Here is a 23,949-nt window from a genome sequence, read left to right as displayed (position 1 = left end):
GTCAATCATGCTAACATAAGGGGAAGAGGGAATCAGGGCAAAACTAGGCAACAATGATACTAGCTGGAGAGGAGCCAGTGAAGGGGGAGGGAGGATTGGGAGTTTAAAAGCTTTGAAGTTATTTTAAATGCACTTGCAAGAATATCTTGTTACTACCTTGTTATCATCCAAGTAAGGCTACTGTAACGTATACTGTACAAAATGGTATGAATTGCTTGCGAATGCTTTAATGCGGATGTTTATACATGACATTATGCATGGTATACTATTACAATCATGTCTACCAAGGTATCTAACACTATGTATGACTTGAGAAACCAAGAAAACTAATAAAGTGTGTTTTAAAAAGAATATGTATTTGGTGGAACTCTGTCCAAAGTGGCACACTGTGCAAACAAGGATGGTTTGGAATGCTAAATGAGTGATTGCAACTATTTTGACTATTTGCAAGCAATCATCCCATCACCGCTTGTGTGTTTGACTGGCAGTAATATGTATGGAAACTTGAGACTGGTGCAGGTTTCTAAGCCTACTACTGCCAATGTTTGTGAATTTTAAAAAGTTATACATTTTCACTGATTCAAGGAGTACGCATAAGGATGCAGAATTACTACTTTTTTAGTAATCCAGTAACCATATATAATCAATTTTCCTCTCCAAAAATGGCCAAGTTAAAAGCTCTTAGTGAAATGAAAACAACAAAAAACACTGACAGTGATATAGTGAAACCTGCTTTAGGCCCCCAGACCTAACTACCAAGGCAAGAATGCATTTAAGGAGTGCCCTAACTCACCCTTGAAGCTACGCTCCATTTTATTCCTCTTGGGCCTAGTGGTTCTCCCTAGGGACTATGGTCAAGTATGACACAGCAGCCTCGAGTTCCTGTCCTGGGATCAATTATTTGAAATGTATTTTCACTGTATGTGCTTCTCTTCACCTCTGCTAAGAGAAGCCTTGATGGTAGAGTTGTGAAATCAGTGCATGTAGGCAGGGCTCCATGTTTCTAGCCCTCGCCTTTTACAAATCCTTCCATCAAGTGACTGACATTCCCTTGTACTAAAAATGAATTATACATAGCAGTGATCACGCCAGCCCATTAATAGGCCGAGCCAAAGAAGAGCCAAGGGTCTGGTTTGACTCTAAGAGTCTGTGCACCAGCCAAGTTACAAAAAAGGTTGGCCTATATATCACTCAAAAAACATAATGTAAAAATAGGATACAATCTCTTCAAAATTCAAAAAATATATTTCATTAACATGTGGAAGTGTTTCATCTTCATACATCAGATTATATCACTGCATAGACAGTCATTTATTATAAGTGAGGCTCCCTGTACTCCATTTTTACTGTTTTTACAGATAAATACAGACAGAACCCCATTTATTTTCCTGTGTGTATTTATTTTTAAATGTGGATAAAAACAAAAATTGGATTGTTTTTTGAGTGATTCTAAATGGTGTTAGTCATAGCTGCCAAGGGAATGCCTATCGGATTGAAAAGCAAGGGGGTTAAAAAAAGAAAGAAGTTTTAGTAAAGCGGCTTAAACAGCAATAGATATGCACAAGGTAGATAATAAAATGTGTATGTTTTCATATAAGTGCTTGATTTATCATCTGTGGGTTATCATATCATTGAACAAAAATACACTAAAGAGGGCCCCTGAAATCAAAATATGAGGGGGAGGGAAGCAGGGGAAATACTAATTAAAGAACAACAAAGGCTCCCCCTATTACTTTTTCATTGGTAATATATCCAACAGATTATAAACAAACCTCATTTTGACCACAGAAATTATGAGAATTTTAGTTTATTTAATATCAAAAATTTAAGAATAAGGTATAAGTACGTACAATGTGTTTTGTACTTAAGGGAACTCCAGATAGTGAATAGGCCACAGCTTGAAGAAAAACTTTAGTAGATTATACAGTAACTCGTTTCTCACAGTACAAAATAGAACCAAAGAGGTACTGAACACACTAAGGCAAGACAAATAAACAGGAGAAAAACAATTCAAAAAATGTCACAGGGTAGTACACAAAAATACAAAAACATTAGAGCAAACAAACAGAATAACAAATAGCATAGAAGAGTGCTTCAGGTCAGTGGAATGACACAATAAGCGCCGACGCGCGTTTCGGAAAAGGACCGAGGTCCAACAAGTCCTTCGTCAGGGCACAGGAAATCACAGTCTTATATTGGGTCATGGATCCAATCCACAGATTTCTTTAAGGAGCATATCAATGCAAACTGTGAGATATCAGGACTTCTTGATCACACAATAAAATCTGTGGGCAATAATGAGGAAAAAATATATATATGTAAATATAATTATTAAGAACTAGAGACTGATATGTCTATTGGAGCTACCCACCACCAAAGGTCAACCAAGTTCGTGTAGAAATGTCAAGAAAAAGTGATTTAAAATTAATAGAAAAAGTGTGAAAGAAAAATTTATATAATAAACAGAATTATCTATAACCGAATACATAAAATTAGGAATAAAGGCACTTGACTATATTCAGATCAGTCATACAGAGTGTAGGACACATTCATACTGAAGGCAAACTAACTGCTCTAAGTGGCTATGTTCAACCCGTATAAAGGACGTAATAACAGCGGATTAAGGAGTACCTCACAAGACCGATATTTGGCTATTTATGCTTAAACAAAAGGTGAGCCAAAGCGTTCAAGCGCAGCGTGCTAAAAAGGGAGGGGTGGCATCCACTTCCTGCGTTTAAATCAATAGAGCGCGTAATAGGCAAAAGGACATAGAGACATAGTACCTACTGTGAGGGGGTCCAACCGAAGATAGCCAGTCAAGTCAAAATAGTACAAGTAGGGTGCGTCAGAATTCAATAAAAAAATGGGACGTAACTATAAAGAAATGGGAGAATACGTAACTATAATATTCACATGTTATACGAGTAGAAGGTATGTGATAATAAGTGAATACTTTTACTAAAGGTCCGGTAATCAAAAGTATATAGTAAGAGTAACGGGCACGTAGGTAAATGGGTATTACGCAGTCAAGGGTAGAGGCGTATCCTAAAGTGAAAATAAACACAAAGGGTGTAATTCCATTAAAGCCTTCCACATAGTAAATGCGTAAATAAAAGGAAAAATGGTATGGGTAGGGTAGGGTCTACTTAAAGACTACTTAAAGACAGAACAAGAGGCTTACTTGGTAATACTTTAGAAAGGTCAAGGACCGCTAAGGGTCGGCAGTTCCAAATTTGTTGAGCATGTTCATTTACAAAAAAACGCCAAATGGCCAAGGCTGAAATATAATGAAAGAATTAAAATTACCCTAGGGATCAAGTAGATGCGTAAACGAACACTACTAGTACAATAGAGGGGTGACGCGCCGTGTACACTCACCTGATAAAGAACGTACAGAGACCCGCAAACGTCTCCCTAGTTTCAACAGCGGTCCGGTAAAGGCTTCACAAGTCCGGATGTATAAATACCGGAAGTAATAGAGGCCCTCGATGACGTGTAGGTGTGAACTGGTGAGAGCGTGAACTACTAACGAGCGCAATGATACAGACACCATCTTGGGAGAAAAAAAACAATCTAAAGTCCCTTGGCTGCCATACAGAAAAAAGGACTACAATACTTAATCGCACCGCAAACCTCAGTATGTGTGGAGATAGCATGGAAGTGTTCTCAAATACACACAATCAGAGAATGAAGAGGCCTAAAGGGCAGACTGCCCGCAAGTATAGGCACAGACTCATATTTACGTGAGCATGTCCGTGAAAGTGCTGACGTCATAAGAGATACAGAAAATGAAATGGAAATGAGCTAACTCAAGTAACATAGGGTAAACTAGGTCGTCGAGCGAACAAGATCATAAAAGCTATTATCGCAAGTAAAAAAAATTTTAAGGGGAAAGTAAGAAGAATTAAAAAGCCTCTGGGGATGAGAAAGCGCAAGGAGGGTAGAGGAATTGCAATCATACTTTTGGTAAGGGCTATTAAACGTAGTCCAGAGGATAAAGTTCCAAAGCACATATCTTATGCCCAAAAGTTCAAAGATGTATTGTGAACAAATGAGGGTGTGGTTTGGACGCCGATCGGGATGGCGGCGTGAGCCTGCAGCTCCGTGCCAGATCCCGTTAATTATCCTGTAAATCCTCGGAAACACACTGCTGGCGGCGCGGGCCTGCCGCACAGAGCACCGGGGCTGCAGAGGAGTATGACTGCGGGCCACCAAGAAGCCATGTGAGGTGCTGGAGCCCGGTCTCAGAGCGGGGAGGTGCTGCGCTCTGAAAGCAAGATGGCGACGGCCCCGAACAACGGAGCCTGAATAGCGAAGAACGGCGGATCGCGGCTGGGGCGTAGAGCGGATCACCCCCTGCGGTACTGAGCGGAGCAAGTTCCCCGCCGTACATGACTCCACGGTCACGGCTGAGGTGAGGAGCGCTTTCCGCCGCAGCGGACATGAGCGATTGAGACGCCCCTCCTCCATCGCCGAACATGGCGGCTTTGCGAGACGGGCCCCGCTTCTAGATTGCGGTCCGGGACGTCCGCGGCTGGCAGGAGCCTGACGGCATCAAGCCATAGAAACCGCACGCAGAGGCGTATAGCGGGGACGGAGCGGGAAAGAAGATTGGTGGACTCTATGTCCGACCTCAAGGCTGATTGATTGCCCCCAGCGAAGACCCCAATGAGGCACGGCTCCCTGTGTAGGGACATGACTGTCAAGAGTGGTTTCTGAGCCACAGGGGGAGTGGACCCAGGCACGATCCAAGGGCTGGCAGGGGGTTCGAGAGATCGACACTCAGCGGTTGTGCGCTGACGTTGTTGGCCCGTCGGGGTATCGGACGCACTAGGATCACGAAGCGCTGAGGGCAGGCGCGCCGGACTGCCGCGGAGCAGCACCCCCCCGAGGTACATTACTGGCTTCTCCGAGTTTGTCGGGCTGGGTCTTCCTCGACGTTGTCTTGGAGACGAGGTGAGCCCACACTGCAGGCAACACTGAACTGTGTAGCGAGAGGCCCTTGACCCGCGGGGCGCTCACTGGAATATGGGTGGATGTGACAGCTGCCCACACCCGGAACGGGATGTAATGACCAGTAGACGGCCATCTTGCTACGAGAGTGGAGCATACGGACTGCAAATAAATTGATCCCCGAGCGTGAAGGCCGTGTCTAGAAGAAGACACTGAGACCATTGTGCAGAGGGCGGGCTCAGGGACCCTTTCTCACGTGGTGGATGGACATTGGAACCGGCACGTCCCCCAGAGGTGACCCTGATCTGGCGCTCAAGCAGGGCAAGATGGCCGCTAGGGGCCCTGAACCGCAACTGAATCATGGGCACAACCAGGCGACGGTGCCGGCCGCGGATGGCGGGGCCCATAATGACTCGGAAGGCTTGGCGCAGGAACGTCGCTTGAATAAACGGCTGGATGGAATACTAGAGGCGATAACCGCGACCAAGGAGGCCTTGCATCAAGACATAGCGCAGGTCGCCACTGGTCTGGGCCTCTTGTGGGCGGATCATGCTAAACTTACAGATAGAGTGAAGGACAATGAGTTACTGCTTCAAGAGCTCAAACCGGCAGTGGTGACTGCAGAACACAAACTCGCTGATATCCTTGGCCGCCTGGCGACACTGGAGAAACGGGCAGAGGACGCCGAAAGTCGAAATAGGAGGAACAACTTGAGGGTAGTGGGCCTGCCGGAAAACATTGAAGGGGATGATGCGGTGGCCTATTTGGAGAACTGGTTTAAAACGATCGTGGCCCCGGAGGGTCTCTCCCCCTTTTTCTCCCTGGAACGAGCGCACAGGGTCCCGGCCCGCCCGCCCATGCAGGGCCGCCCTCCCAGACCAATGGTGGTCAGATTATTGCATTACAGGGACAGAGATCTATTGATACAGAGGGCGCGCTCGGTGGGCCCCTTTCAGGTGGAGAATAGCTCAGTCACGGTGTTCCCCGATTATACACAGGAGGTCCAGAAAAACAGGGCTTCTTTTCTGGCTGTGAGAAAAGAACTGAGGGACGAGGCATACAATATTCCTTGCTTTTTCCGGCAAAGTTACGAGTGATCTTGGATGGAACGACCCAATTCTTTCAGACCCCTGGTGAGGTGTGGTCGTGGCTTGAGTTGTATCGTGCTGGCACGGACCGCAAAGGGAAATGTGAGAAGGAGAGACAGAAGCCGGTCCGGGTGCGAAAATCTCAACGCATCCGCAAATGTAATAAACTCAAGAGAGCGGTGCGGGACACCCAGATGGCGGAAGACAGAAAGGGAGCGCTGGCTGCAACGGCGATCATCACGGGCTCACAACAGGAGAGGATATCGGTGGGCTCGGACTCTGGAGAGGATGGGGGAAAGTCTGGCGGAGACATTTCAGATGTTGATAGTTCTGGGGGGCCGGCGGTCACCCCACAGACGGCCGATGGCCTGTTTAACGAATGACACTGGGAGTGAGGCCATATTCACAACTCCTGGTCTAGCTGAATATCATGGTGCTCTGTGGACTAGCAGGTACTGTGTGGAGACACCACATGGGATCATGGGCTCGGGGCGGGGGCCAGGCCTGCTCCGGGTCGGCTCTGAATCACCCTCTCGTTGCCCTTAGGGCCGTCTGTAGTGACGACTACAGAGCAGGGGACTGTGTGGAGTGTTGCAGATTTGGATGGGGGCTGATATTGCATTATTGGGTCCTGTTCTGGGGAGAGGGGTGGGGGGAGTTTGTTGGGGTGTCTTGGTTGGGGGGTTACACTGCGATGCTGTGGGTGGCCAATTGACATTGGTGAAATTGTTGGGTAATGGCTGCAATGGGGACATTACCTAATTTGAAATGCCTCACATGGAATGTCCGTGGACTTCGAACTATGACAAGAAGATATAAGGTAAACGCCCATCTGGTGAGGCGAGGCATCCAAATTGCACTACTACAAGAAACTCATTTGACCAAGCAGGAATACACTGCACTGCAGAAGAGGTGGCATGGCCAGGTGTTTGGCACCACGTACTCAGCGTTTGCCAGGGGGGTGTTGGTGTGGGTGAGAGCGGGGGTCCCATTCCAGGCCACGAACCAGCTAGTGGACCCTGAAGGTCGATTTGTGGCGGTGGAGCGGAGGCTATATGGTCAGGACGTGGTCTTGTGCAGTATATATGCTCCTAATACGGACCAGGCCCGCTTCTTTGCTAGCCTGACAGGCTCACTGGCACACTTCCTGGCGGGCCCTATCTTAATAGGAGGGGACTTCAACTCAATCACTGATGTTGCACTGGATAGGTCGCATCCACCATTGGCCGACTCCCCAGTGCGTCGGTTAGCAGCACACAGGGCAGACTGGCAAGAGAGGTGGGGCCTTATAGATGTATGGAGGGAGCAACATCCTGGAGTCAGGGACTATTCCTTCTTTTCAGCTTTACATGCGCTGCATGTTAGGATAGACTCCATTCTGTGTAGCGGACCCCTGGCTCCCATGATGGCCCACACGGAGTATCTAACTAGAACTATCTCAGACCATAACCCATTGCTGCTGACGGTGCAATGGCAGCAGCCGAGGTCAGCGGTCCCAACATGGAGGCTGCGGCCTGATACCTTAGAAGACCTGGTGTTTAGTGATAAGGTCCTTCAGGGCATTGAGCGCTACTTTAGGGAGAATGAGGGCTCCACTACCACGAGATCAATAGAATGGGAAGCAATGAAGGTGGTGGCCAGGGGCATCTGTATGGGCAGATTTTCGAATGAACAGACGACGGTCCTGGCTGATCTGGGGAAGGCGGAATGTGTGCTGCGGGATTTAGAGCGGCGCAGGCCCGAGCGACCAGACTTACAGGACAAGCTGCTTGAGGCGAAGGAGTTAGTTGCGACTGAAACAGAGCGACTGCGGTGTTTTGATTATAAGTTGTATGTCACCAGAGTGCATGCGGAAAGAGACAAGGTAGGAACACTACTGGCTAAGCTAGCTAACCCAGAACCTAGAGGTTGCCCGGTCATGAGCATTAGAACAGAGTCAGGGGAGGTAGTCTACTCGCAGACTGCGGTTTTGAAGCGATTCCAGTCGTATTATACAGGCCTGTATGAGAGCCAATTGGGGGTGGATGTCTCTACAATAGCCGACTATCTGGAGACTATTCATCTCCCAGTGTTGGATGTCGAGACCGCGAAGGAACTGGGCGGACCCATATCGCTATCAGAGATTCGGATGGCCATCAAGCAGATGGCTAGAAACAAAACTCCAGGGGTAGATGGTCTACCGATTGAATTTTATGTGCAGTATATTGATGTTTTGGCGCCCAGGCTCCTGGTGGTCTACGCTGAAGCCATGACACTTGGGCGTCTACCCCAGTCGATGAGGAAAGCATTAGTGGTGCCGCTGCTGAAACCTGGCAGGGAGGCCTCCGATGTGACGTCGTATAGACCATTGTCTATGTTGACGGTAGATTATAAAATACTGAGTCGTATCCTAGCCACTAGATTACTGCCACACATGCCCATGCTGGTTCATGAGGACCAAGCCGGGTTTATTCCCACCAGGAGCACATCTATAAACATTCGCCGCCTGGTTCGCATAATAGACAGCGCTTGGAACCTTGATCAGAAACCAGCAGTATTATCGGTGGATATCGAAAAGGCTTTCGACAGCCTGGAATGGGGGTACCTCCATGAGGTGCTAGAGAAGTTCGGTCTGGGAGATGGCTTTGGGCGTTGGACGAGGGTCCTCTACTCCTCTGCCACTGCCAGGGTACGATTGGGATCTGTTATATCCTCAGATTATCCGGTGTGCAGGGGGACGAGGCAAGGTTGCTCGCTATCTCCCCTGTTGTTTGCCTTGGCGATGGAACCTTTGGCGGCACAGGCGAGGACAGGGACGATGTACAATGGGATTGGCTGTGGTGAGGAGACTCATCATATATCATTGTACGCTGATGATCTCCTGCTGTACCTAGAAAATACCGCAGAAGCTCTGGTAGGGGCTGTGGGGATGCTGTCGGGCTTTTGCAGGCTATCGGGCCTCAAGGTAAACTGGAATAAAACTTGTGTTTTCCCGCTGCGGGCGGATACGCCGTATCCCCCTCCCACAGTGGATGTGGTCTGGGAGGATACATGCTTCACCTATCTGGGGGTCCGAATCTACCACGACATCGCGAACCTGTTAGAAGGTAATATAGGGCGTTGTATAAGGGCCCTGAAAGGGTGCATGACCTTCTGGGCCTCCCGTTGTCGGTGCAGGGCCGAGTTGCATTGTTAAAGATGGTGGCTCTGCCTCGGCTGCTCTATTACTTCCGTACCCTGCCAATCTGGATCCCACAGCGGATCTTCAAAGACATGAGGACGTTGATTATTGGCTTCCTTTGGGGGAGCGGACTGCGTAGGGTGGCCTTGACTACTCTGATGCGGCTCAAAATCGAGGGAGGGTTGGCGGTCCCTGATTTTGAATTATATTACCTGGCGGCACAGCTACAAGTTTTAACGCAGAACGTTGCTAAAGTGTTTAGAGGCCCGGAACAAGAGAGGGGGACCGGTATCCAGAGACACATTTTATCTCACATAGTCATGCAAACGAAATTGGATCTGAGAGGCTTATCCATAGAGGAGAGAACTCTTCGGCTATGCTGGCACAGGAGCATGAAGAGAGCGAAAGCAGCACGACCGTATGCACCGGAGATCCCTCTGGGGATGCTGACGGCGTTGCCGCATGGAGGCGACTGGTCCCCGTTGGCGGAGTGGGAAGAGTTGGGGCTGCAGATGGTAGGGGACCTTTATGTCGACGGAGTGCTTGCCCCCTTCGGGGTGTTGCAGGATCAGTTTGGCCTCCCGGATGGGAGTTACCTCCTGCATGCGGCGGTGATTGCAGCGATACAAAAGCACTGGAGGGAAGGGCTGGTGGAACCTACCACAGCCATGGCCTGCCAGTACGTGGCAGCGGGAACGATTAAGGCGGTGACCTGCCTCCACTCTAGAATGCTACATGAGGGAATGGAGCCGCTCACAGCATTGAAGGAGAAATGGGAGGAAAGCATAGGCAAACCCATTCCGGACATGGTCTGGAGCCATATTCTGCGAAGGACGTGGAAGGGTAGCAGGAATGCCCGTTTTCAGCAGGTACATTTCTTCATCCTACATAGGGCCTATATGACCCCGGGAAAGATTGGACGATACTTTAAGGTGCAGGATGAGACTTGCCTGAGATGCTTAGTGCTTGGGGCCGAGCTAGACCATCTACTGTGGGGGTGCCCGAAGCTAGGGACGTATTGGGCTGAGGTAGGAGAGCTTCTGAATGCAGTCACTGACCGGGAGGTAGAGTTCGACATGGCGACATGTCTACTGCTCTGGTTCCCTCGTACGGCAAGGACGAAAGTAACGAGCAAATTCATTGACCTAGGTCTCATGTTGGCCCAGAGAGAGATTACATGGCACTGGAAATCCAGGGAGGGCCCATCAGTTAGGAGATGGATGAATGAGCTGTTGAAATGGTCTAGATGTGAAAGTGTGCTCAGAAGGCGACAGGCTGACAAGGCGGGTAACGAGAAGGGCTTGGAGTGGGCGAGGGCTTGGGAGATGATAGTACAGGCTCTGCAAGACTACCTGCTGGAGTGCGAAGAACACGAACATTCGGAGGGCGGGGTTCCATGAGGCTTGGGAGAACAAATGCAAAACCCGATTAATGGCAAACTTTAGCGTCAGAACCCACAAGTATAACCCACATCAGCAGCAGTTGGGGGGTGGGAAGGGGGGAGGGGAGTTAATGGGGTATTGCTGTAGTGATCAGAAGAGCGCCTGCAGAAAGGATCTATGACTGATGACTACAGGGGAACGGGGTTCCAGAGCAGCGCTCCTTGGGTACATATAATGTGATTACCGATAGGCCTTAGGAACTGCTACCATGGGAGGGCACTAGTGTGGACCTGATGTTGTGGACACGAACAATACTGGTGCCAACCACTCTGAGTGGCTGACTATACTTGGCGGCATTTTTGGGGAGGGAGTTTGATGGGTATAAAAGCAGATACTATATTATGCTGTTGACCTGACATCTCTATGAGGTGTTCGCCATGATACTCTGAGTCACTGTACTGGTTCGCCGCCCGGCCCCCGGGATGTGGGCTGAATGGCTGTGTGCATTTTTATAACGACGGATGTGCTTTGAGATGACATGCGTGTACAGGTTGACTTCATGGATGCCTTGTTTATAACTCTGCAATAAAAACATGTTTAAAAAAAAATGTATTGTGAACAAATTACAGTAGCGCATTTTGCCAAGGACAATGCTCATTAAGGCCATCCAGAGAGGTCCGGAGAGTATAAATCCAAAACACTTCTCTTTTGCCTCTAAGTCCATTGATGTTGTTGTGTAACGGATTATGGACTTTTTCTAAGATCGTCCATTTAAGTTCAGTTTCAGAGTGTTGATGGTCAAGCCAATGTTGAACGAGGGGGGCCCCCCTGCGTTTGTTTCTGATGGCTGATTTATGCTCACTGAAGCGGATTCTGAACTCTCTGCTTGTCTCGCCCACATAACCCTTATGGCATGGGCACATAATAAGGTAGATGACATTGGCAGACCTACAATTAGTCATTTCTTTCAGTTGGAAAGTTTGTTTCCCCCAGTGAAGTTCCGAGGACACCAAGGCAGAGCTACAAGCATGACAATTACCACATTGGTGGTTACCTTTCACTGGGGTAGTGCCCATGATGGATCTCTGATTGAAGGATTTGACTTCATCTGGTCTAGATTTAACCAGAATGTTTCGTAAATTTCTGTTTCTTCGGAAAGCAAACAGAGGTCGAGGCAATGGGTTGGAATGAGGTCCCGAATTGAGAATATGCCATTGTGAGCATATAATTTGACGAAGTTTGTTATTGAGCGTGGAGTGTCTAGTGACACAAATGAGTTTCAAACTATCCTTGATAGGTTTTTTCTGAAAAAGGGCATCCCTATTGAAGTATTTGGCCCGTTTGTAGGAGTCCTTCACAAGCCTGTGAGTTGTAACTATAAATGCAGGGGGGCCCCCCTCGTTCAACATTGGCTTGACCATCAACACTCTGAAACTGAACTTAAATGGACGATTTTAGAAAAAGTCCATAATCCGTTAGACAACAACATCAATGGAATTAGAGGCAAAAGAGAAGTGTTTTGGATTTATACTCTCCGGACCTCTCTGGATGGCCTTAATGAGCATTGTCCTTGGCAAAATGCGCTACTGTAATTTGTTCACAATACATCTTTGAACTTTTGGGCATAAGATATGTGCTTTGGAACTTTATACTCTGGACTGCGTTTAATAGCCCTTACCAAAAGTATGATTGCAATTCCTCTACCCTCCTTGCGCTTTCTCATCCCCAGAGGCTTTTTAATTCTTCTTACTTTCCCCTTAAAATTGTTTTTTACTTGCGATAATAGCTTGTATGATCTTGTTCGCTCGACGACCTAGTTTACCCTATGTTACTTGAGTTAGCTCATTTCCATTTCATTTTCTGTATCTCTTATGACGTCAGCACTTTCACGACATGCTCACGTAAATATGAGTCTGTGCCTATACTTGCGGGCAGCCTGCCCTTTAGGCCTCTTCATTCTCTGATTGTGTGTATTTGAGAACACTTCCGTGTTATCTCCACACATACTAAGGTTTGCGGTGCGATTAAGTATTGTAGTCCTTTTTTCTGTATGGCAGCCAAGGGACTTTAGATTGTTTTTTTTCTCCCAAGATGGTGTCTGTATCATTGCGCTCGTTAGTAGTTCACGCTCTCACCAGTTCACACCTACACGTCATCGAGGGCCTCTATTACTTCCGGTATTTATACATCCAGACTTGTGAAGCCTTTACCGGACCGCTGTTGAAACTAGGGAGACGTTTGCGGGTCTCTGTACGTTCTTTATCAGGTGAGTGTACACGGCGCGTCACCCCTCTATTGTACTAGTAGTGTTCGTTTACGCATCTACTTGATCCCTAGGGTAATTTTAATTCTTTCATTATATTTCAGCCTTGGCCATTTGGCGTTTTTTTGTAAATGAACATGCTCAACAAATTTGGAACTGCCGACCCTTAGCGGTCCTTGACCTTTCTAAAGTATTACCAAGTAAGCCTCTTGTTATATCTTTAAGTAGTCTTTAAGTAGACCCTACCCTACCCATACCATTTTTTTCTTTTATTTACGCATTTACTATGTGGAAGGCTTTAATGGAATTACACCCTTTGTGTTTATTTTCACTTTAGGATACGCCCCTACCCTTGACTGCGTAATACCCATTTACCTACGTGCCCGTTACTCTTACTATATACTTTTGATTATCGGACCTTTAGTAAGAGTATTCACTTATTATCACATACCTTCTACTCGTATAACATGTGAATATTATAGTTACGTATTCTCCCATTTCTTTATAGTTACGTCCCATTTTTTTATTGAATTCTGACGCACCCTACTTGTACTATTTTGACTTGACTGGCTATCTTCGGTTGGACCCCCTCACAGTAGGTACTATGTCTCTATGTCCTTTTGCCTATTACGCGCTCTATTGATTTAAACGCAGGAAGTGGATGCCACCCCTCCCTTTTTAGCACGCTGCGCGTGAACGCTTTGGCTCACCTTTTGTTTAAGCATAAATAGCCAAATATCGGTCTTGTGAGGTACTCCTTAAACCGCTGTTATTACGTCCTTTATACGGGTTGAACATAGCCACTTAGAGCAGTTAGTTTGCCTTCAGTATGAATGTGTCCTACACTCTGTATGACTGATCTGAATATAGCCAAGTGCCTTTATTCCTAATTTTATGTATTCGGTTATAGATAATTCTGTTTATTATATAAATTTTTCTTTCACACCTTTTCTATTAATTTTAAATCACTTTTTCTTGACATTTCTACACAAACTTGGTTGACCTTTGGTGGTGCGTAGCTCCAATAGACATATCAGTCTCTAGTTCTTAATAATTATATTTACATATATATATTTTTTCCTCATTATTGCCCACAGATTTTATTGTGTGATCAAGAAGTCCTGATATCTCACAGTTTGCATTGATATGCTCCTTAAAGAAATCTGTGGATTGGATCCATGACCCAATATAAGACTGTGATTTCCTGTGCCCTGATGAAGGACTTGTTGGACCTCGGTCCTTTTCCGAAACGCGCGTCGGCGCTTATTGTGTCATTCCACTGAACTGAAGCACTCTTCTATGCTATTTGTTATTCTGTTTGTTTGCTCTAATTTTTTTGTATTTTTGTGTACTACCCTGTGACATTTTTTGAATTGTTTTTCTCCTGTTTATTTGTCTTACCTTAGTGTGTTCAGTACCTCTTTGGTTCTATTTTGTACTGTGAGAAACGAGTTACTGTATAATCTACTAAAGTTTTTCTTCAAGCTGTGGCCTACTCACTATCTGGAGTTCCCTTAAGTACTAAACACATTGTACGTACTTATACCTTATTCTTATATTTTTTATATTAAATAAACTAAAATTCTCATAATTTCTGTGGTCAAAATGAGGTTTGTTTATAATCTGTTGGATATATTACCAATGAAAAAGTAAGAGGGGGAGCCTTTGTTGTTCTTTAATTATCATATCATTGAAACCTCTCAGGCCTTCAAGCATGAGTGCACATTCATCGGTTAAATAAATGTGGAGATATACTAGCTCCAGCTTCTTTTTTCACAAAACCCAAAGTAAATATGAATAAATACAGATAAATTAGCAAAAAATAAATATGGATAAATACAGACCGAAAACTCACCAAAAAATAAATACTATAGAACCGGGAGCCCTAATTATAAATGATAGTTTCTAAAAAATAAATTGAAAACATTAATGGCTTTCCCCCTAACGACAATGCCTTTGGTGATCTGAAAGGCAAGTCAATAGTAACATGAACCCTAAACGTGGCATAGATTCTTAATATAGATGCTTGAACATCCTGAACTCAAGTAAGTAAAAGTGCTTTTACATGTGATATTAAAGTAAAAGGAGACTCTCTGAGAGAAAAGGTTTGCCTAGGAACACACAATTTGGACAAGCAGGGACGTAAGTATTGATTCCAGGTTATCTGGGTTCACATTTTGAAATTCAGTCACTCTGTGTATATCTCTTTCGATCTCTCTTGCTCCTGTTTTATGTTTTACAGCAAAGGTTATGGTTTTGAGGGGTTGGGCTGGGCTATGGGGCAATCTGGCAGTTCCCAATGGGCTGGTCTGACAGGTCAGTGTATGGGCCAGTTTTTCTGCTGTTGGTTGGCCTGTTTTATGTTCTCCTGGGCCAGTTTTTAACAGTTGATTTGCCGGATATAAAAAAAAATTGCCTGCAGCAAGCTCAAATCCATGCAGCCCTAGACCTTGCAAAACATGTGTACAGCTTGTCATTACAAGTTCAAAACTGCACAAATGTGCAAACATAGGCCACTTTTTACCTAATTCAATAATGGGACCACTTTCATTTTAATGCCCCGGCCTATTTTCTTTCCCAGTCCGACCTTGCTGTTTTGTGTTTTATTCTTGGGGCACAATGAAAACCTACACATACATAGTAGACCCAACTTCGAGCACCCAGACCTAACTACCAAACCAAGAATGTATTTATTTGGATAGTGACTGTTAGACCTGTCAGCCTTAGAGGGGTGTTCCATAAACTTTTTGGGCCCGATTCACAGAACTAAGTTAAGACAAAATCCTAAACTTACTACCATTTTGGTATTCACAGAAGGCACTTACTCATTTTGGTGTTCACAGAAGGCACTTACTCATTTCGGTATTCACAGAAGTTAGGAGTCCTAACTTTAGGACTCCTAAATGCCTTCTTTGAATACCGAAAGTCTTAAAATTTGGATTTTTCTCAGTTTAGTAGTAGTATAGTTAGGACTCCTAACTTTAGGACTCCTAAATGCCTTCTGTGAATACCGACAGTCTTAAAATTAGGATTTTTCTCAATTTAGTAGTCCTAAATCTAAATTTAGGACTACTAAATTGAGAAAAATCCTAATTTTAAGACTTTCGGTATTCACAGAAGGCATTTAGGAGTCCTAAAGTTAGGAGTCCTAACTATACTACTACTAAACTGAGAAAAATCCTAATTTTAAGGCTTTCGGTATTCACAGAAGGCATTTAGGAGTCCTAAAGTTAGGAGTCCTAAACTTAGGACTACTAAATTGAGAAAAGTCCTAATTTTAAGACTTTCGGTATTCACAGAAGGCATTTAGGAGTCCTAAAGTTAGGAGTCCTAACTATACTACTACTAAACTGAGAAAAATCCAAATTTTAAGACTTTCGGTATTCACAGAAGGCATTTAGGAGTCCTAAAGTTAGGATTCCTAACTTCTGTGAATACCGAAATGAGTAAGTGCCTTCTGTGAATACCAAAATGAGTAAGTGCCTTCTGTGAATACCAAAATGGTGGTAAGTTTAGGATTTTGTCTTAAGTTAGTTCTGTGAATCGGGCCCTTTGCCTTTACCTTCCACTTTTTGTAGAAATGTGTTTATGTTGGCTTAGGACTCTGTGCAGTTTACTGCTGCTAACCAGTGTTAAAGTGCTTATGCTCAGCCCCTAAAACATGGTAACATTGACTTACGCCTTATTGACATATTTAATTTACTTATAAGTCCCTTATAAGAGTGGTATTCCATATTCCCAGGGCCTGGCAATTAAATGCTACTAGTGGGCCTGAATGCAAATTAAACTGGAAATTCAACTGTGTAATATAACCCCCTTGCAAAGCCTTAAGCTCCCCTTTTATTGCATAAACGTCACCGCTAAGGTAGGGTGCATTGTAATGAAAAGTTTGGGCAGATACAAGGCCACTAATAGTATGTGCAGTGGCTAAATTCCTGGGGAGAATGTGGTTTATCAGGAGGCAGATGCAAAAAAATGAACTAAGTACACCCTCAGATCAAACATCTATCCTCATTTAGTATTTAGTCCACATCCGATGTCTTTTGTACATATTAATACATGACTCATGCCTAAATTACTGAGAACTTGTGCAATATTGTATTCTTGCACGTTATGCACTAGCACTTTATGAATATCTACGGCTCCATCTTTTGTCTTTTTTTTCTATCCTGTACAAAAACTGTGTCCCCTTCAGTGATTTATATGAACTGTTGGTTCAGGAATTCTTTTATGTGTTTTTAGCTTTTTTACCTTGTTCAAGTTGTCATTTTGAACCTGCTTCTCAGTTTTTAATGATTTGGTTTTACTATGTTTTGCTTTTGTATAAATAGTGTCATCCATCTTGGCCCACAATACCTAACATGAAAATATTCGTCTTACCTAATATACTGTAATGTACGCCTATGCACTTTGATGGTCGTAATGACCGAATAAAGTTTGATGAAAAGTTTGGGCATGTACTTTTATGTTTTATATATCCTGGTTGTGAAAAACTCCTTAATTTTTTTTTCACTACTGTGTGGCCTACCTTTCCCATAGGATAACATAGGGTTGCCTTATGACATTTAATAAGTGCTAACTTTTGATTGGGAACCGGTTAATAATTCATGTTTGATGTCTGAGAAATTATAATTAAAATGGTAAAGTCAGATTTTAAATTACAGTTTAAAAAAGCCCCTTTTAGAAAGTTGACATTTTCCAGCCCTAGCTATTTGGTGCCTGCAGCCTGTCTAGGTCACATGACTGTGTATGTATAGTCAGCAGTTGGGCTTTGTTTATTGCTCCCAGACAGTAACACAATAGAGGGATTAGGTGTGCCTGGGGTGGTCATCAACTGGCAGGATGAGGTGAAAGCTGGGCACAGCTCCACTTGCAACTGAATAGGCTGTGCTCTGCCTTTACAAGGACTTCTCACCACTGCATTATCCATGCAGCCAGCTTGCAGTCAGGGTAGGGGAGTCAGAAAACTCCAAGCACTTCAAAAGGAATTCGCTAGAACCTCCTCCTACTTCAAAGGAGGCACCATGTATGAAAAAAAGACCCTCAGACCCACTCTTCAGTTCACTTTATGGACCTAAAGAAGGACTCTTAGAGAATTGCCTGCTGCTCTGGCCTGCTGTGTACTTCACAAGACTGCTATGCTGCACCTGGAAGGACTACTTTGCTGCCTGTAGATTGTCTTGAACCATCGGAGGGATACCCTGCTGCTTGAGTACTGTTTCATCACTTGAAACCAGGTCTACTAGAGTGACTCTAAGGGCTAGTTGGCTGGCCTCCTGATCAGAGCCTCAGGGACAGAAAAGGCTCCAACCATCTTGAACCTGTGCCTGGACCGAGCCTGAGTAAGTCTTATCCCCCCAAGTGGTGCCTCTCCAATCCTAGACCTTTATTTGTGGTGCCAAAAGTGCCCAGATAGCCAAACTCCAAACCTTGGTAGTGCACATGCAGAGTGAAGTCATAATGAACCTTATACGCACACATTTGTTCCCTCATCAGGGTATAGAACCCTCCCATATTCCAGATACTTCCTAGGTGTTTTGGGAAAGTCCCTGATGCTCCCACTGCCCACCTAATATCACCATCCAGTGTGGGACAGGCAACCAGTTCTAGTTTCACTTTTCTTACGAAGTTACTTATTTCTGCCTTATAGTCATTGGAGCCTCTTTGAACCCAGTTGCTTAATTAGTGCTGTAATCTGCTCAAGTAGTGGCCCTGCCAACAGAGGTACTCTGAATACTCTAATTTGATTCAAAGCATTTAAATTACATGACCCACATACATATGAAGTCTTCTCCGCTCTCTTACAGATCACTTTTGTCTCTTTTCCTTTCATGCATGTCATCTGGGGGTGGGAGGTGGGGGGTTGGTAAGGAGATTGTGGTTGGGGGGTTATAGTTGACATCAATAAGTATGTTCCTCATCAACTATATGATGATATGTATATAGTCAATAAGGAACACCTATGTTGATGATAGGTATATTTAGAGGCGTAATTAAAAATCAATGAAACCATAAATTGCATAATCCGCACTCTAGTACCAAACCTCATATTTCAATTAGACCTCCTTTTTGCTGTTACATTAAAAAATCTGGGTTGGTGGCACCAATCCAAGGACTGGTGTTTAGCCTCATGGTGACCGATTAAAATCCCGCCAGGACCACTGAACCTTTTAGTCTTTTGACGTCAATGAAAAGAAGCCCATCGAGTTGGGTAAAATAGCCATCTGTGATTTCAGCACAAAGAAACACAAAACCTGAGTGAACGTGTGCTTCACAAATACACATGCTATATTAAATCGAGTGTCTTGTGTGAGGCACTCTGCTTTGCCCAAAGCCTGGAACAGAAAGTGTAATCCAGGAAATGAGAGCAATTTTTTCCCACACAAGTCCATCTGCGTCCATGGATAGATTCCCTTACATTACAGGTGTCAGGTAATGTTGCTGATGCAAGGACAATGTTTGCCCTAATGGACCAGTGCAAAAATGACATTCGGCACCTGGTGGTCAATGCTAAAGTAAGTTTTACAAGAGTCAGTGAAAAATTGCATGACATTGAGGACTTCTTGGTATGCTATTTCTACGCGTATCAAAGGATTACAGATAGTACAAACAATTAAATGATCAGGGAAGAGAAGGGTTGTGTGCCCTATGTGAAGCAGCACAACATGTCTGCAGAGTTTATCTCCTCAAACTGCAATTTCTTCAGCCACAGTCTGTGTCAGAGGCACCATGTCGAAGATGTAACATAGAGCATTGTCCATGGTGTATGGTGGGCAATATATTTCTCTATCAGAACCCAATAGAAGGACTGTAGGGAAGGTGCTTGTTCCTGTTTTCTGAAATTAAGACGGCTCAGCCGTGTTCCCTTTTGCCATTTCATTTGAAGTTTGGACATCACCTTGGAAAAAGCCCTGCATTGATATTTTTCTGTAGTTCAATTGTGGCAGAATCAGACCCCCAGCTAAATGAAAGTGGTAGTTTCACTGGAATACCAGGTTGATCTTTAGCAAGTTTAGCTTGTTATTGATTCCCTTCACCACCGGGTTAACATACAGGGGAAGGATAGAACAGAATCAAAAATAATTCCCAGTTTCTTCACTGTTTGAGACAGCAGATAGGACATTACCAAGACAATGAGTTCAATTGAATTAACGCAGAACAATTGGCCTACCTCCCGCCAGGAGGGTCTTTAACTAAACATATATATAGTCATATGGTACTCTCATCCATCCTAAAACCTGGCTCCAGTCACAACATTATGTTACGTTGATTCACCAATCCCCTCACTAGCCATAGATGTAGTACAGGGTCATCAACAAACATATGGGAATGTAGTGTTCAATGATCTATGCTTGGAGTCCCAGGTACACATTTAACATCAGAGAACACTAGTGCTGATTTATTGTATGTCTCATTGTGAACATTCCCCACCTATGAGTCCCCCAACATTCGCGTTCATTTTAGGGTGTCTTGCGATACCTTGATTGTGTCTCTTGCCACTACAGGAGCCTGTTTTGTTTGTATGGCTTGGGAGCTTCAGCTGTCTGCAAGACCTAATATTTCCAATGAAAAGAGAATGGCTTTGGATCAGCCACAATAAGCTACTGAACGTTGGGTGTATTTTTCCACGCCAAGGGGAGTACTTCCATTGCACTGCATGCAATCCATTTTTTACGCATGTAGCCGTGACTACTTGGTGAATGCAGAAGCCAACATTAAAAAAGTCTTACTCCTCTCAAAACAATATGGTTTCCATTATAAGCAAATGCTTACTTAAAGTATTATCTAAAAAATAGCATGTAAGTGCTCTACAATATGTGTTGTGTTCTTTTTAAAGAATCATTATGGTGAGGAAAAAAAACAGCATACAAATAAAAAAAATGATTTCTTTAAACTAACACCTCACAAATATACAGCTAAACTAATATGTTCTCGTTATGGTCTTGCTTTTATTTCTTAATGTGTATTTGTAAAGCGAACATATCTCCCAGGAGTATCAAGGCGCTGAATAACAGATGTTTATTGTTGCCCAACTCAATGGTGCTCATTTTATCGACCTCAGAAGGATGAGTGGACATACCAAGATTTGGACCTGCGATTATGAAATTGAACACAGTCCCCTACAGTGTGTGCTTTAGTCCACTGAGCCACCAGACCTGGAATAGTGAGCCACCAGACCTGACATATGAAATTAAGATTTGATAGCAAGGAGGGTCTTAGTATTTGTCCTGCTTTGCTTCAATGTAAAGCAAAGTTCTCATAGCAAGAGGGTCATCTTTATTGTCTTCCTTGTGTTTATATCACTAGAAACAAAAGGAGAATGATAGGGAAGGCTTCATGCCCACAGACCCTGGTTTCAAAAGAAAGAACCCACAAACAAAGAGAGCGAGGTTGATCATAGCAACCCTCTCATCTGCAAATCACACACAGGTTTGATCTATGGAATGTGGAAGATCCCATATGCTGCCCCATAGGCAATATGTGAAATCGTCCTAGGAAGAAAGTAATTAATGAAAATGTCTCTGAATACTTGAGGGTCCACAGCAGTCGGGATTGTGCACAGGGCTTAAAGTTATCTACTTGACCTGCAGATGGGAGAGTGGACACTTTCCTGGCAGAGCTTACCACTGCCTGCTAGATGCAATGATGAACAAAGTATTGAGTAGTTTTGGGGAGACAGGACACAGCAATTATAGATAAATGTCTTTTTTATTCAGTATCATGAACCTCCCCTGGTAAGACCCTAATCCTAAACAATTGTGCCTTCTCGGCTTCTTAAAATCCACACACCGGATTCCAGAAGTGTAAGCACACTGGTTGCCAAGGAACAGCATCCCAGTAGCCAGGACACATTAACATTAAATGATACACCAAGTAGGTCACTTTCAATGTTCGTGCCTAGCAATGTTTATAAAGGGTGCATTTAAATTAGGCTTGGGCGTTACCAGAGTAATTTCAGTAATTTTGCATTGCTCTTTTTAGCCGAATTTACAGAAAATGACACACTAACCCCGGAGTAATTATGAGTAACTTGGTACAAAAACCTTACCACATGAGCAAAGGGACCACGGCCTTAGTGAGTGTGAGTGGCTGCTTGCTGCTGCTGTTCGTGTTCTATTGAATTTAGCTCTACTTTCTTAGTGCAAAATGCATCCTCTTCGTCCATTTTAGACGCAAGGGTGCATTTTGCAATACGGAAATATCGGTAAATTCTGGGTTCCGCCCCTCGCGTAATTTTACATAATCTTGCGTAATTTTGCAGTCACTTCACATAATTACATTACAGCAAGTTACACCCACCTCTAATTTAAATGAAGACAATCTGGACTGGATTACGGTTCACAGTATTGTGCTCCACATACTGAATCCCTATAGAACTTCTTGAATTCAGTAAGATATTTTGCAATCATATAAAGTATATTCCATATTTACTTTGTAATTATATTTTTTATCTACACTGTCCAGGGTGTTTTGTAGTAGAAACATTTTTTGCTGTTCAGCTGGCTTTTTTCCAAGGGTTCCAAGCCAATGGCCTCAGATATGGTTCTTTATTTCGGACTTGGATTATCATTATTAACTTTGGATAGCAGCGCAAAAGCTTGAACTCTACCCTTTTCTGCAAAATATATGAACCAGTCCTTGTAACTGCAACCTTCTTGTTTAATGTCCTTTCCTACGTCTTGCTGTTCTTCCTCCATATAGTGTACAAAAGACTGGAATATTGAGGAGTAGAAAGTCACCTTACATCCCTAAATCCTTTTACTCAGCGGTGACCGCTGCAGGTAAGAGCGGTGGGGCCAGGTGAGGGGCGATTTCGAGAGACGACCAAGAGGGAACATTAATTATTTATTTAATTTTCCCTCGTGGTAGTCTCTAGAAAACCCTCCTCACTGGGCCCCACCGCTCATACCTGAAGGGGCCGCGGCTGCTTTTACTTCCTCTGAATATTACTACATGATAGCGTAGAATTCCACAGGAGTAAATCCAGGGCAACTGTTGGGTATTGGACATTGCAAGTAGTACACCTTGAATGTTTGTGAGTGCACAAGAGCACATAATTATGTGGGCATTCAGAAACTTCCCTCTGACCCTTTCACACCTTGAGATAGGAATGAGTTCCCTTGGACCCTTTCCCTCCTTGAGATAGAATGAGTTCCATTGGACCCTTTCCCTCCTTCAGATAGAAATGAGTTCTCTTGGACCCTCTCCCTCCTTGAGATAGGAATGAGTTCCCTTGGACGCTTTCCCTCCTTGAGATAGGAATGAGTCCCTTGGACCCTTTCCCTCCTTGAGATAGGAATGAGTTCCCTTGGACCCTTTCCCTCCTTCAGATAGGAATGAGTTTCAGATAGGAATGAGTTCCCTTGGACCCTTTACCTCCTTGAGATAGGAATGAGTTCCCTTGGACCCTTTCCCTCCTTCAGATAGGAATGAGTTTCAGATAGGAATGAGTTCCCTTGGACGCTTTCCCTCCTTGAGATAGGAATGAGTCCCTTGGACCCTTTCCCTCCTTCAGATAGGAATGAGTTCCCTTGGACCCTTTCCCTCCTTCAGATAGGAATGAGTTTCAGATAGGAATGAGTTCCCTTGGACCCTTTCCCTCCTTGAGATAGGAATGATTTTCTCTGGCCAAGGGCCGAGTGAACCCCTTTTTCTAGTGGGAAGGGGAACAGGGCTTCCACATACTTCATGGTGGTGTGGGAGCGGCGGCTTCTTCAGGAGGAAAAATATTTTCATCTTTGAAACAAAAATTGCTATTACACAAAGCCGTGGGGCAGTGCTCAAATGTCCCCTTGGTACAATTCCATATTGTTCAAATGGCAAGTTTCCCAGGACCACGCCTGGAAACATACCACTGGAACAGCTTTCCAGATTTAGACTTGTGTTTGTGCAATGCCAATAAAAGTGTAAACGTACGTTCAAATGAGAAAGGGCATCTTTAAGCAAAGTTTTACACTATTTGTTTGTAATCAGCCCTAACAGATGTATGTTTTTCTTATATTGTCATATTTTCATTGACCATGCGAAGACTGCATTTAAGGGTGTAGTAGTTGTAGTGCAAGCGAAATACCTGTACATTGTTGTAGTGTGGTAAATCATTTT

The 23,949-nt window shown here is 44.2% G+C and overlaps 1 protein-coding gene across 1 annotated transcript in view; it reads left to right on the top strand.

Annotated features, from left to right (window-relative positions):
* The window catches only part of LOC146861929 (glyoxylate reductase/hydroxypyruvate reductase-like), a 199,316-nt gene that overhangs the window by 120,334 nt on the left and 55,033 nt on the right, over nucleotides 1-23,949 (top strand). The gene's annotated exons all lie outside the window — the stretch shown is intronic.

Source organism: Triturus cristatus, chromosome 2_2, assembly GCF_964204655.1.
Source record: "Triturus cristatus chromosome 2_2, aTriCri1.1, whole genome shotgun sequence".
NCBI classification, from domain to species: Eukaryota; Metazoa; Chordata; class Amphibia; order Caudata; family Salamandridae; genus Triturus; species Triturus cristatus.
The sequence above is the reverse complement of the archived record's forward strand: the minus strand, read 5'-3'. Positions and strand labels throughout refer to the sequence as shown.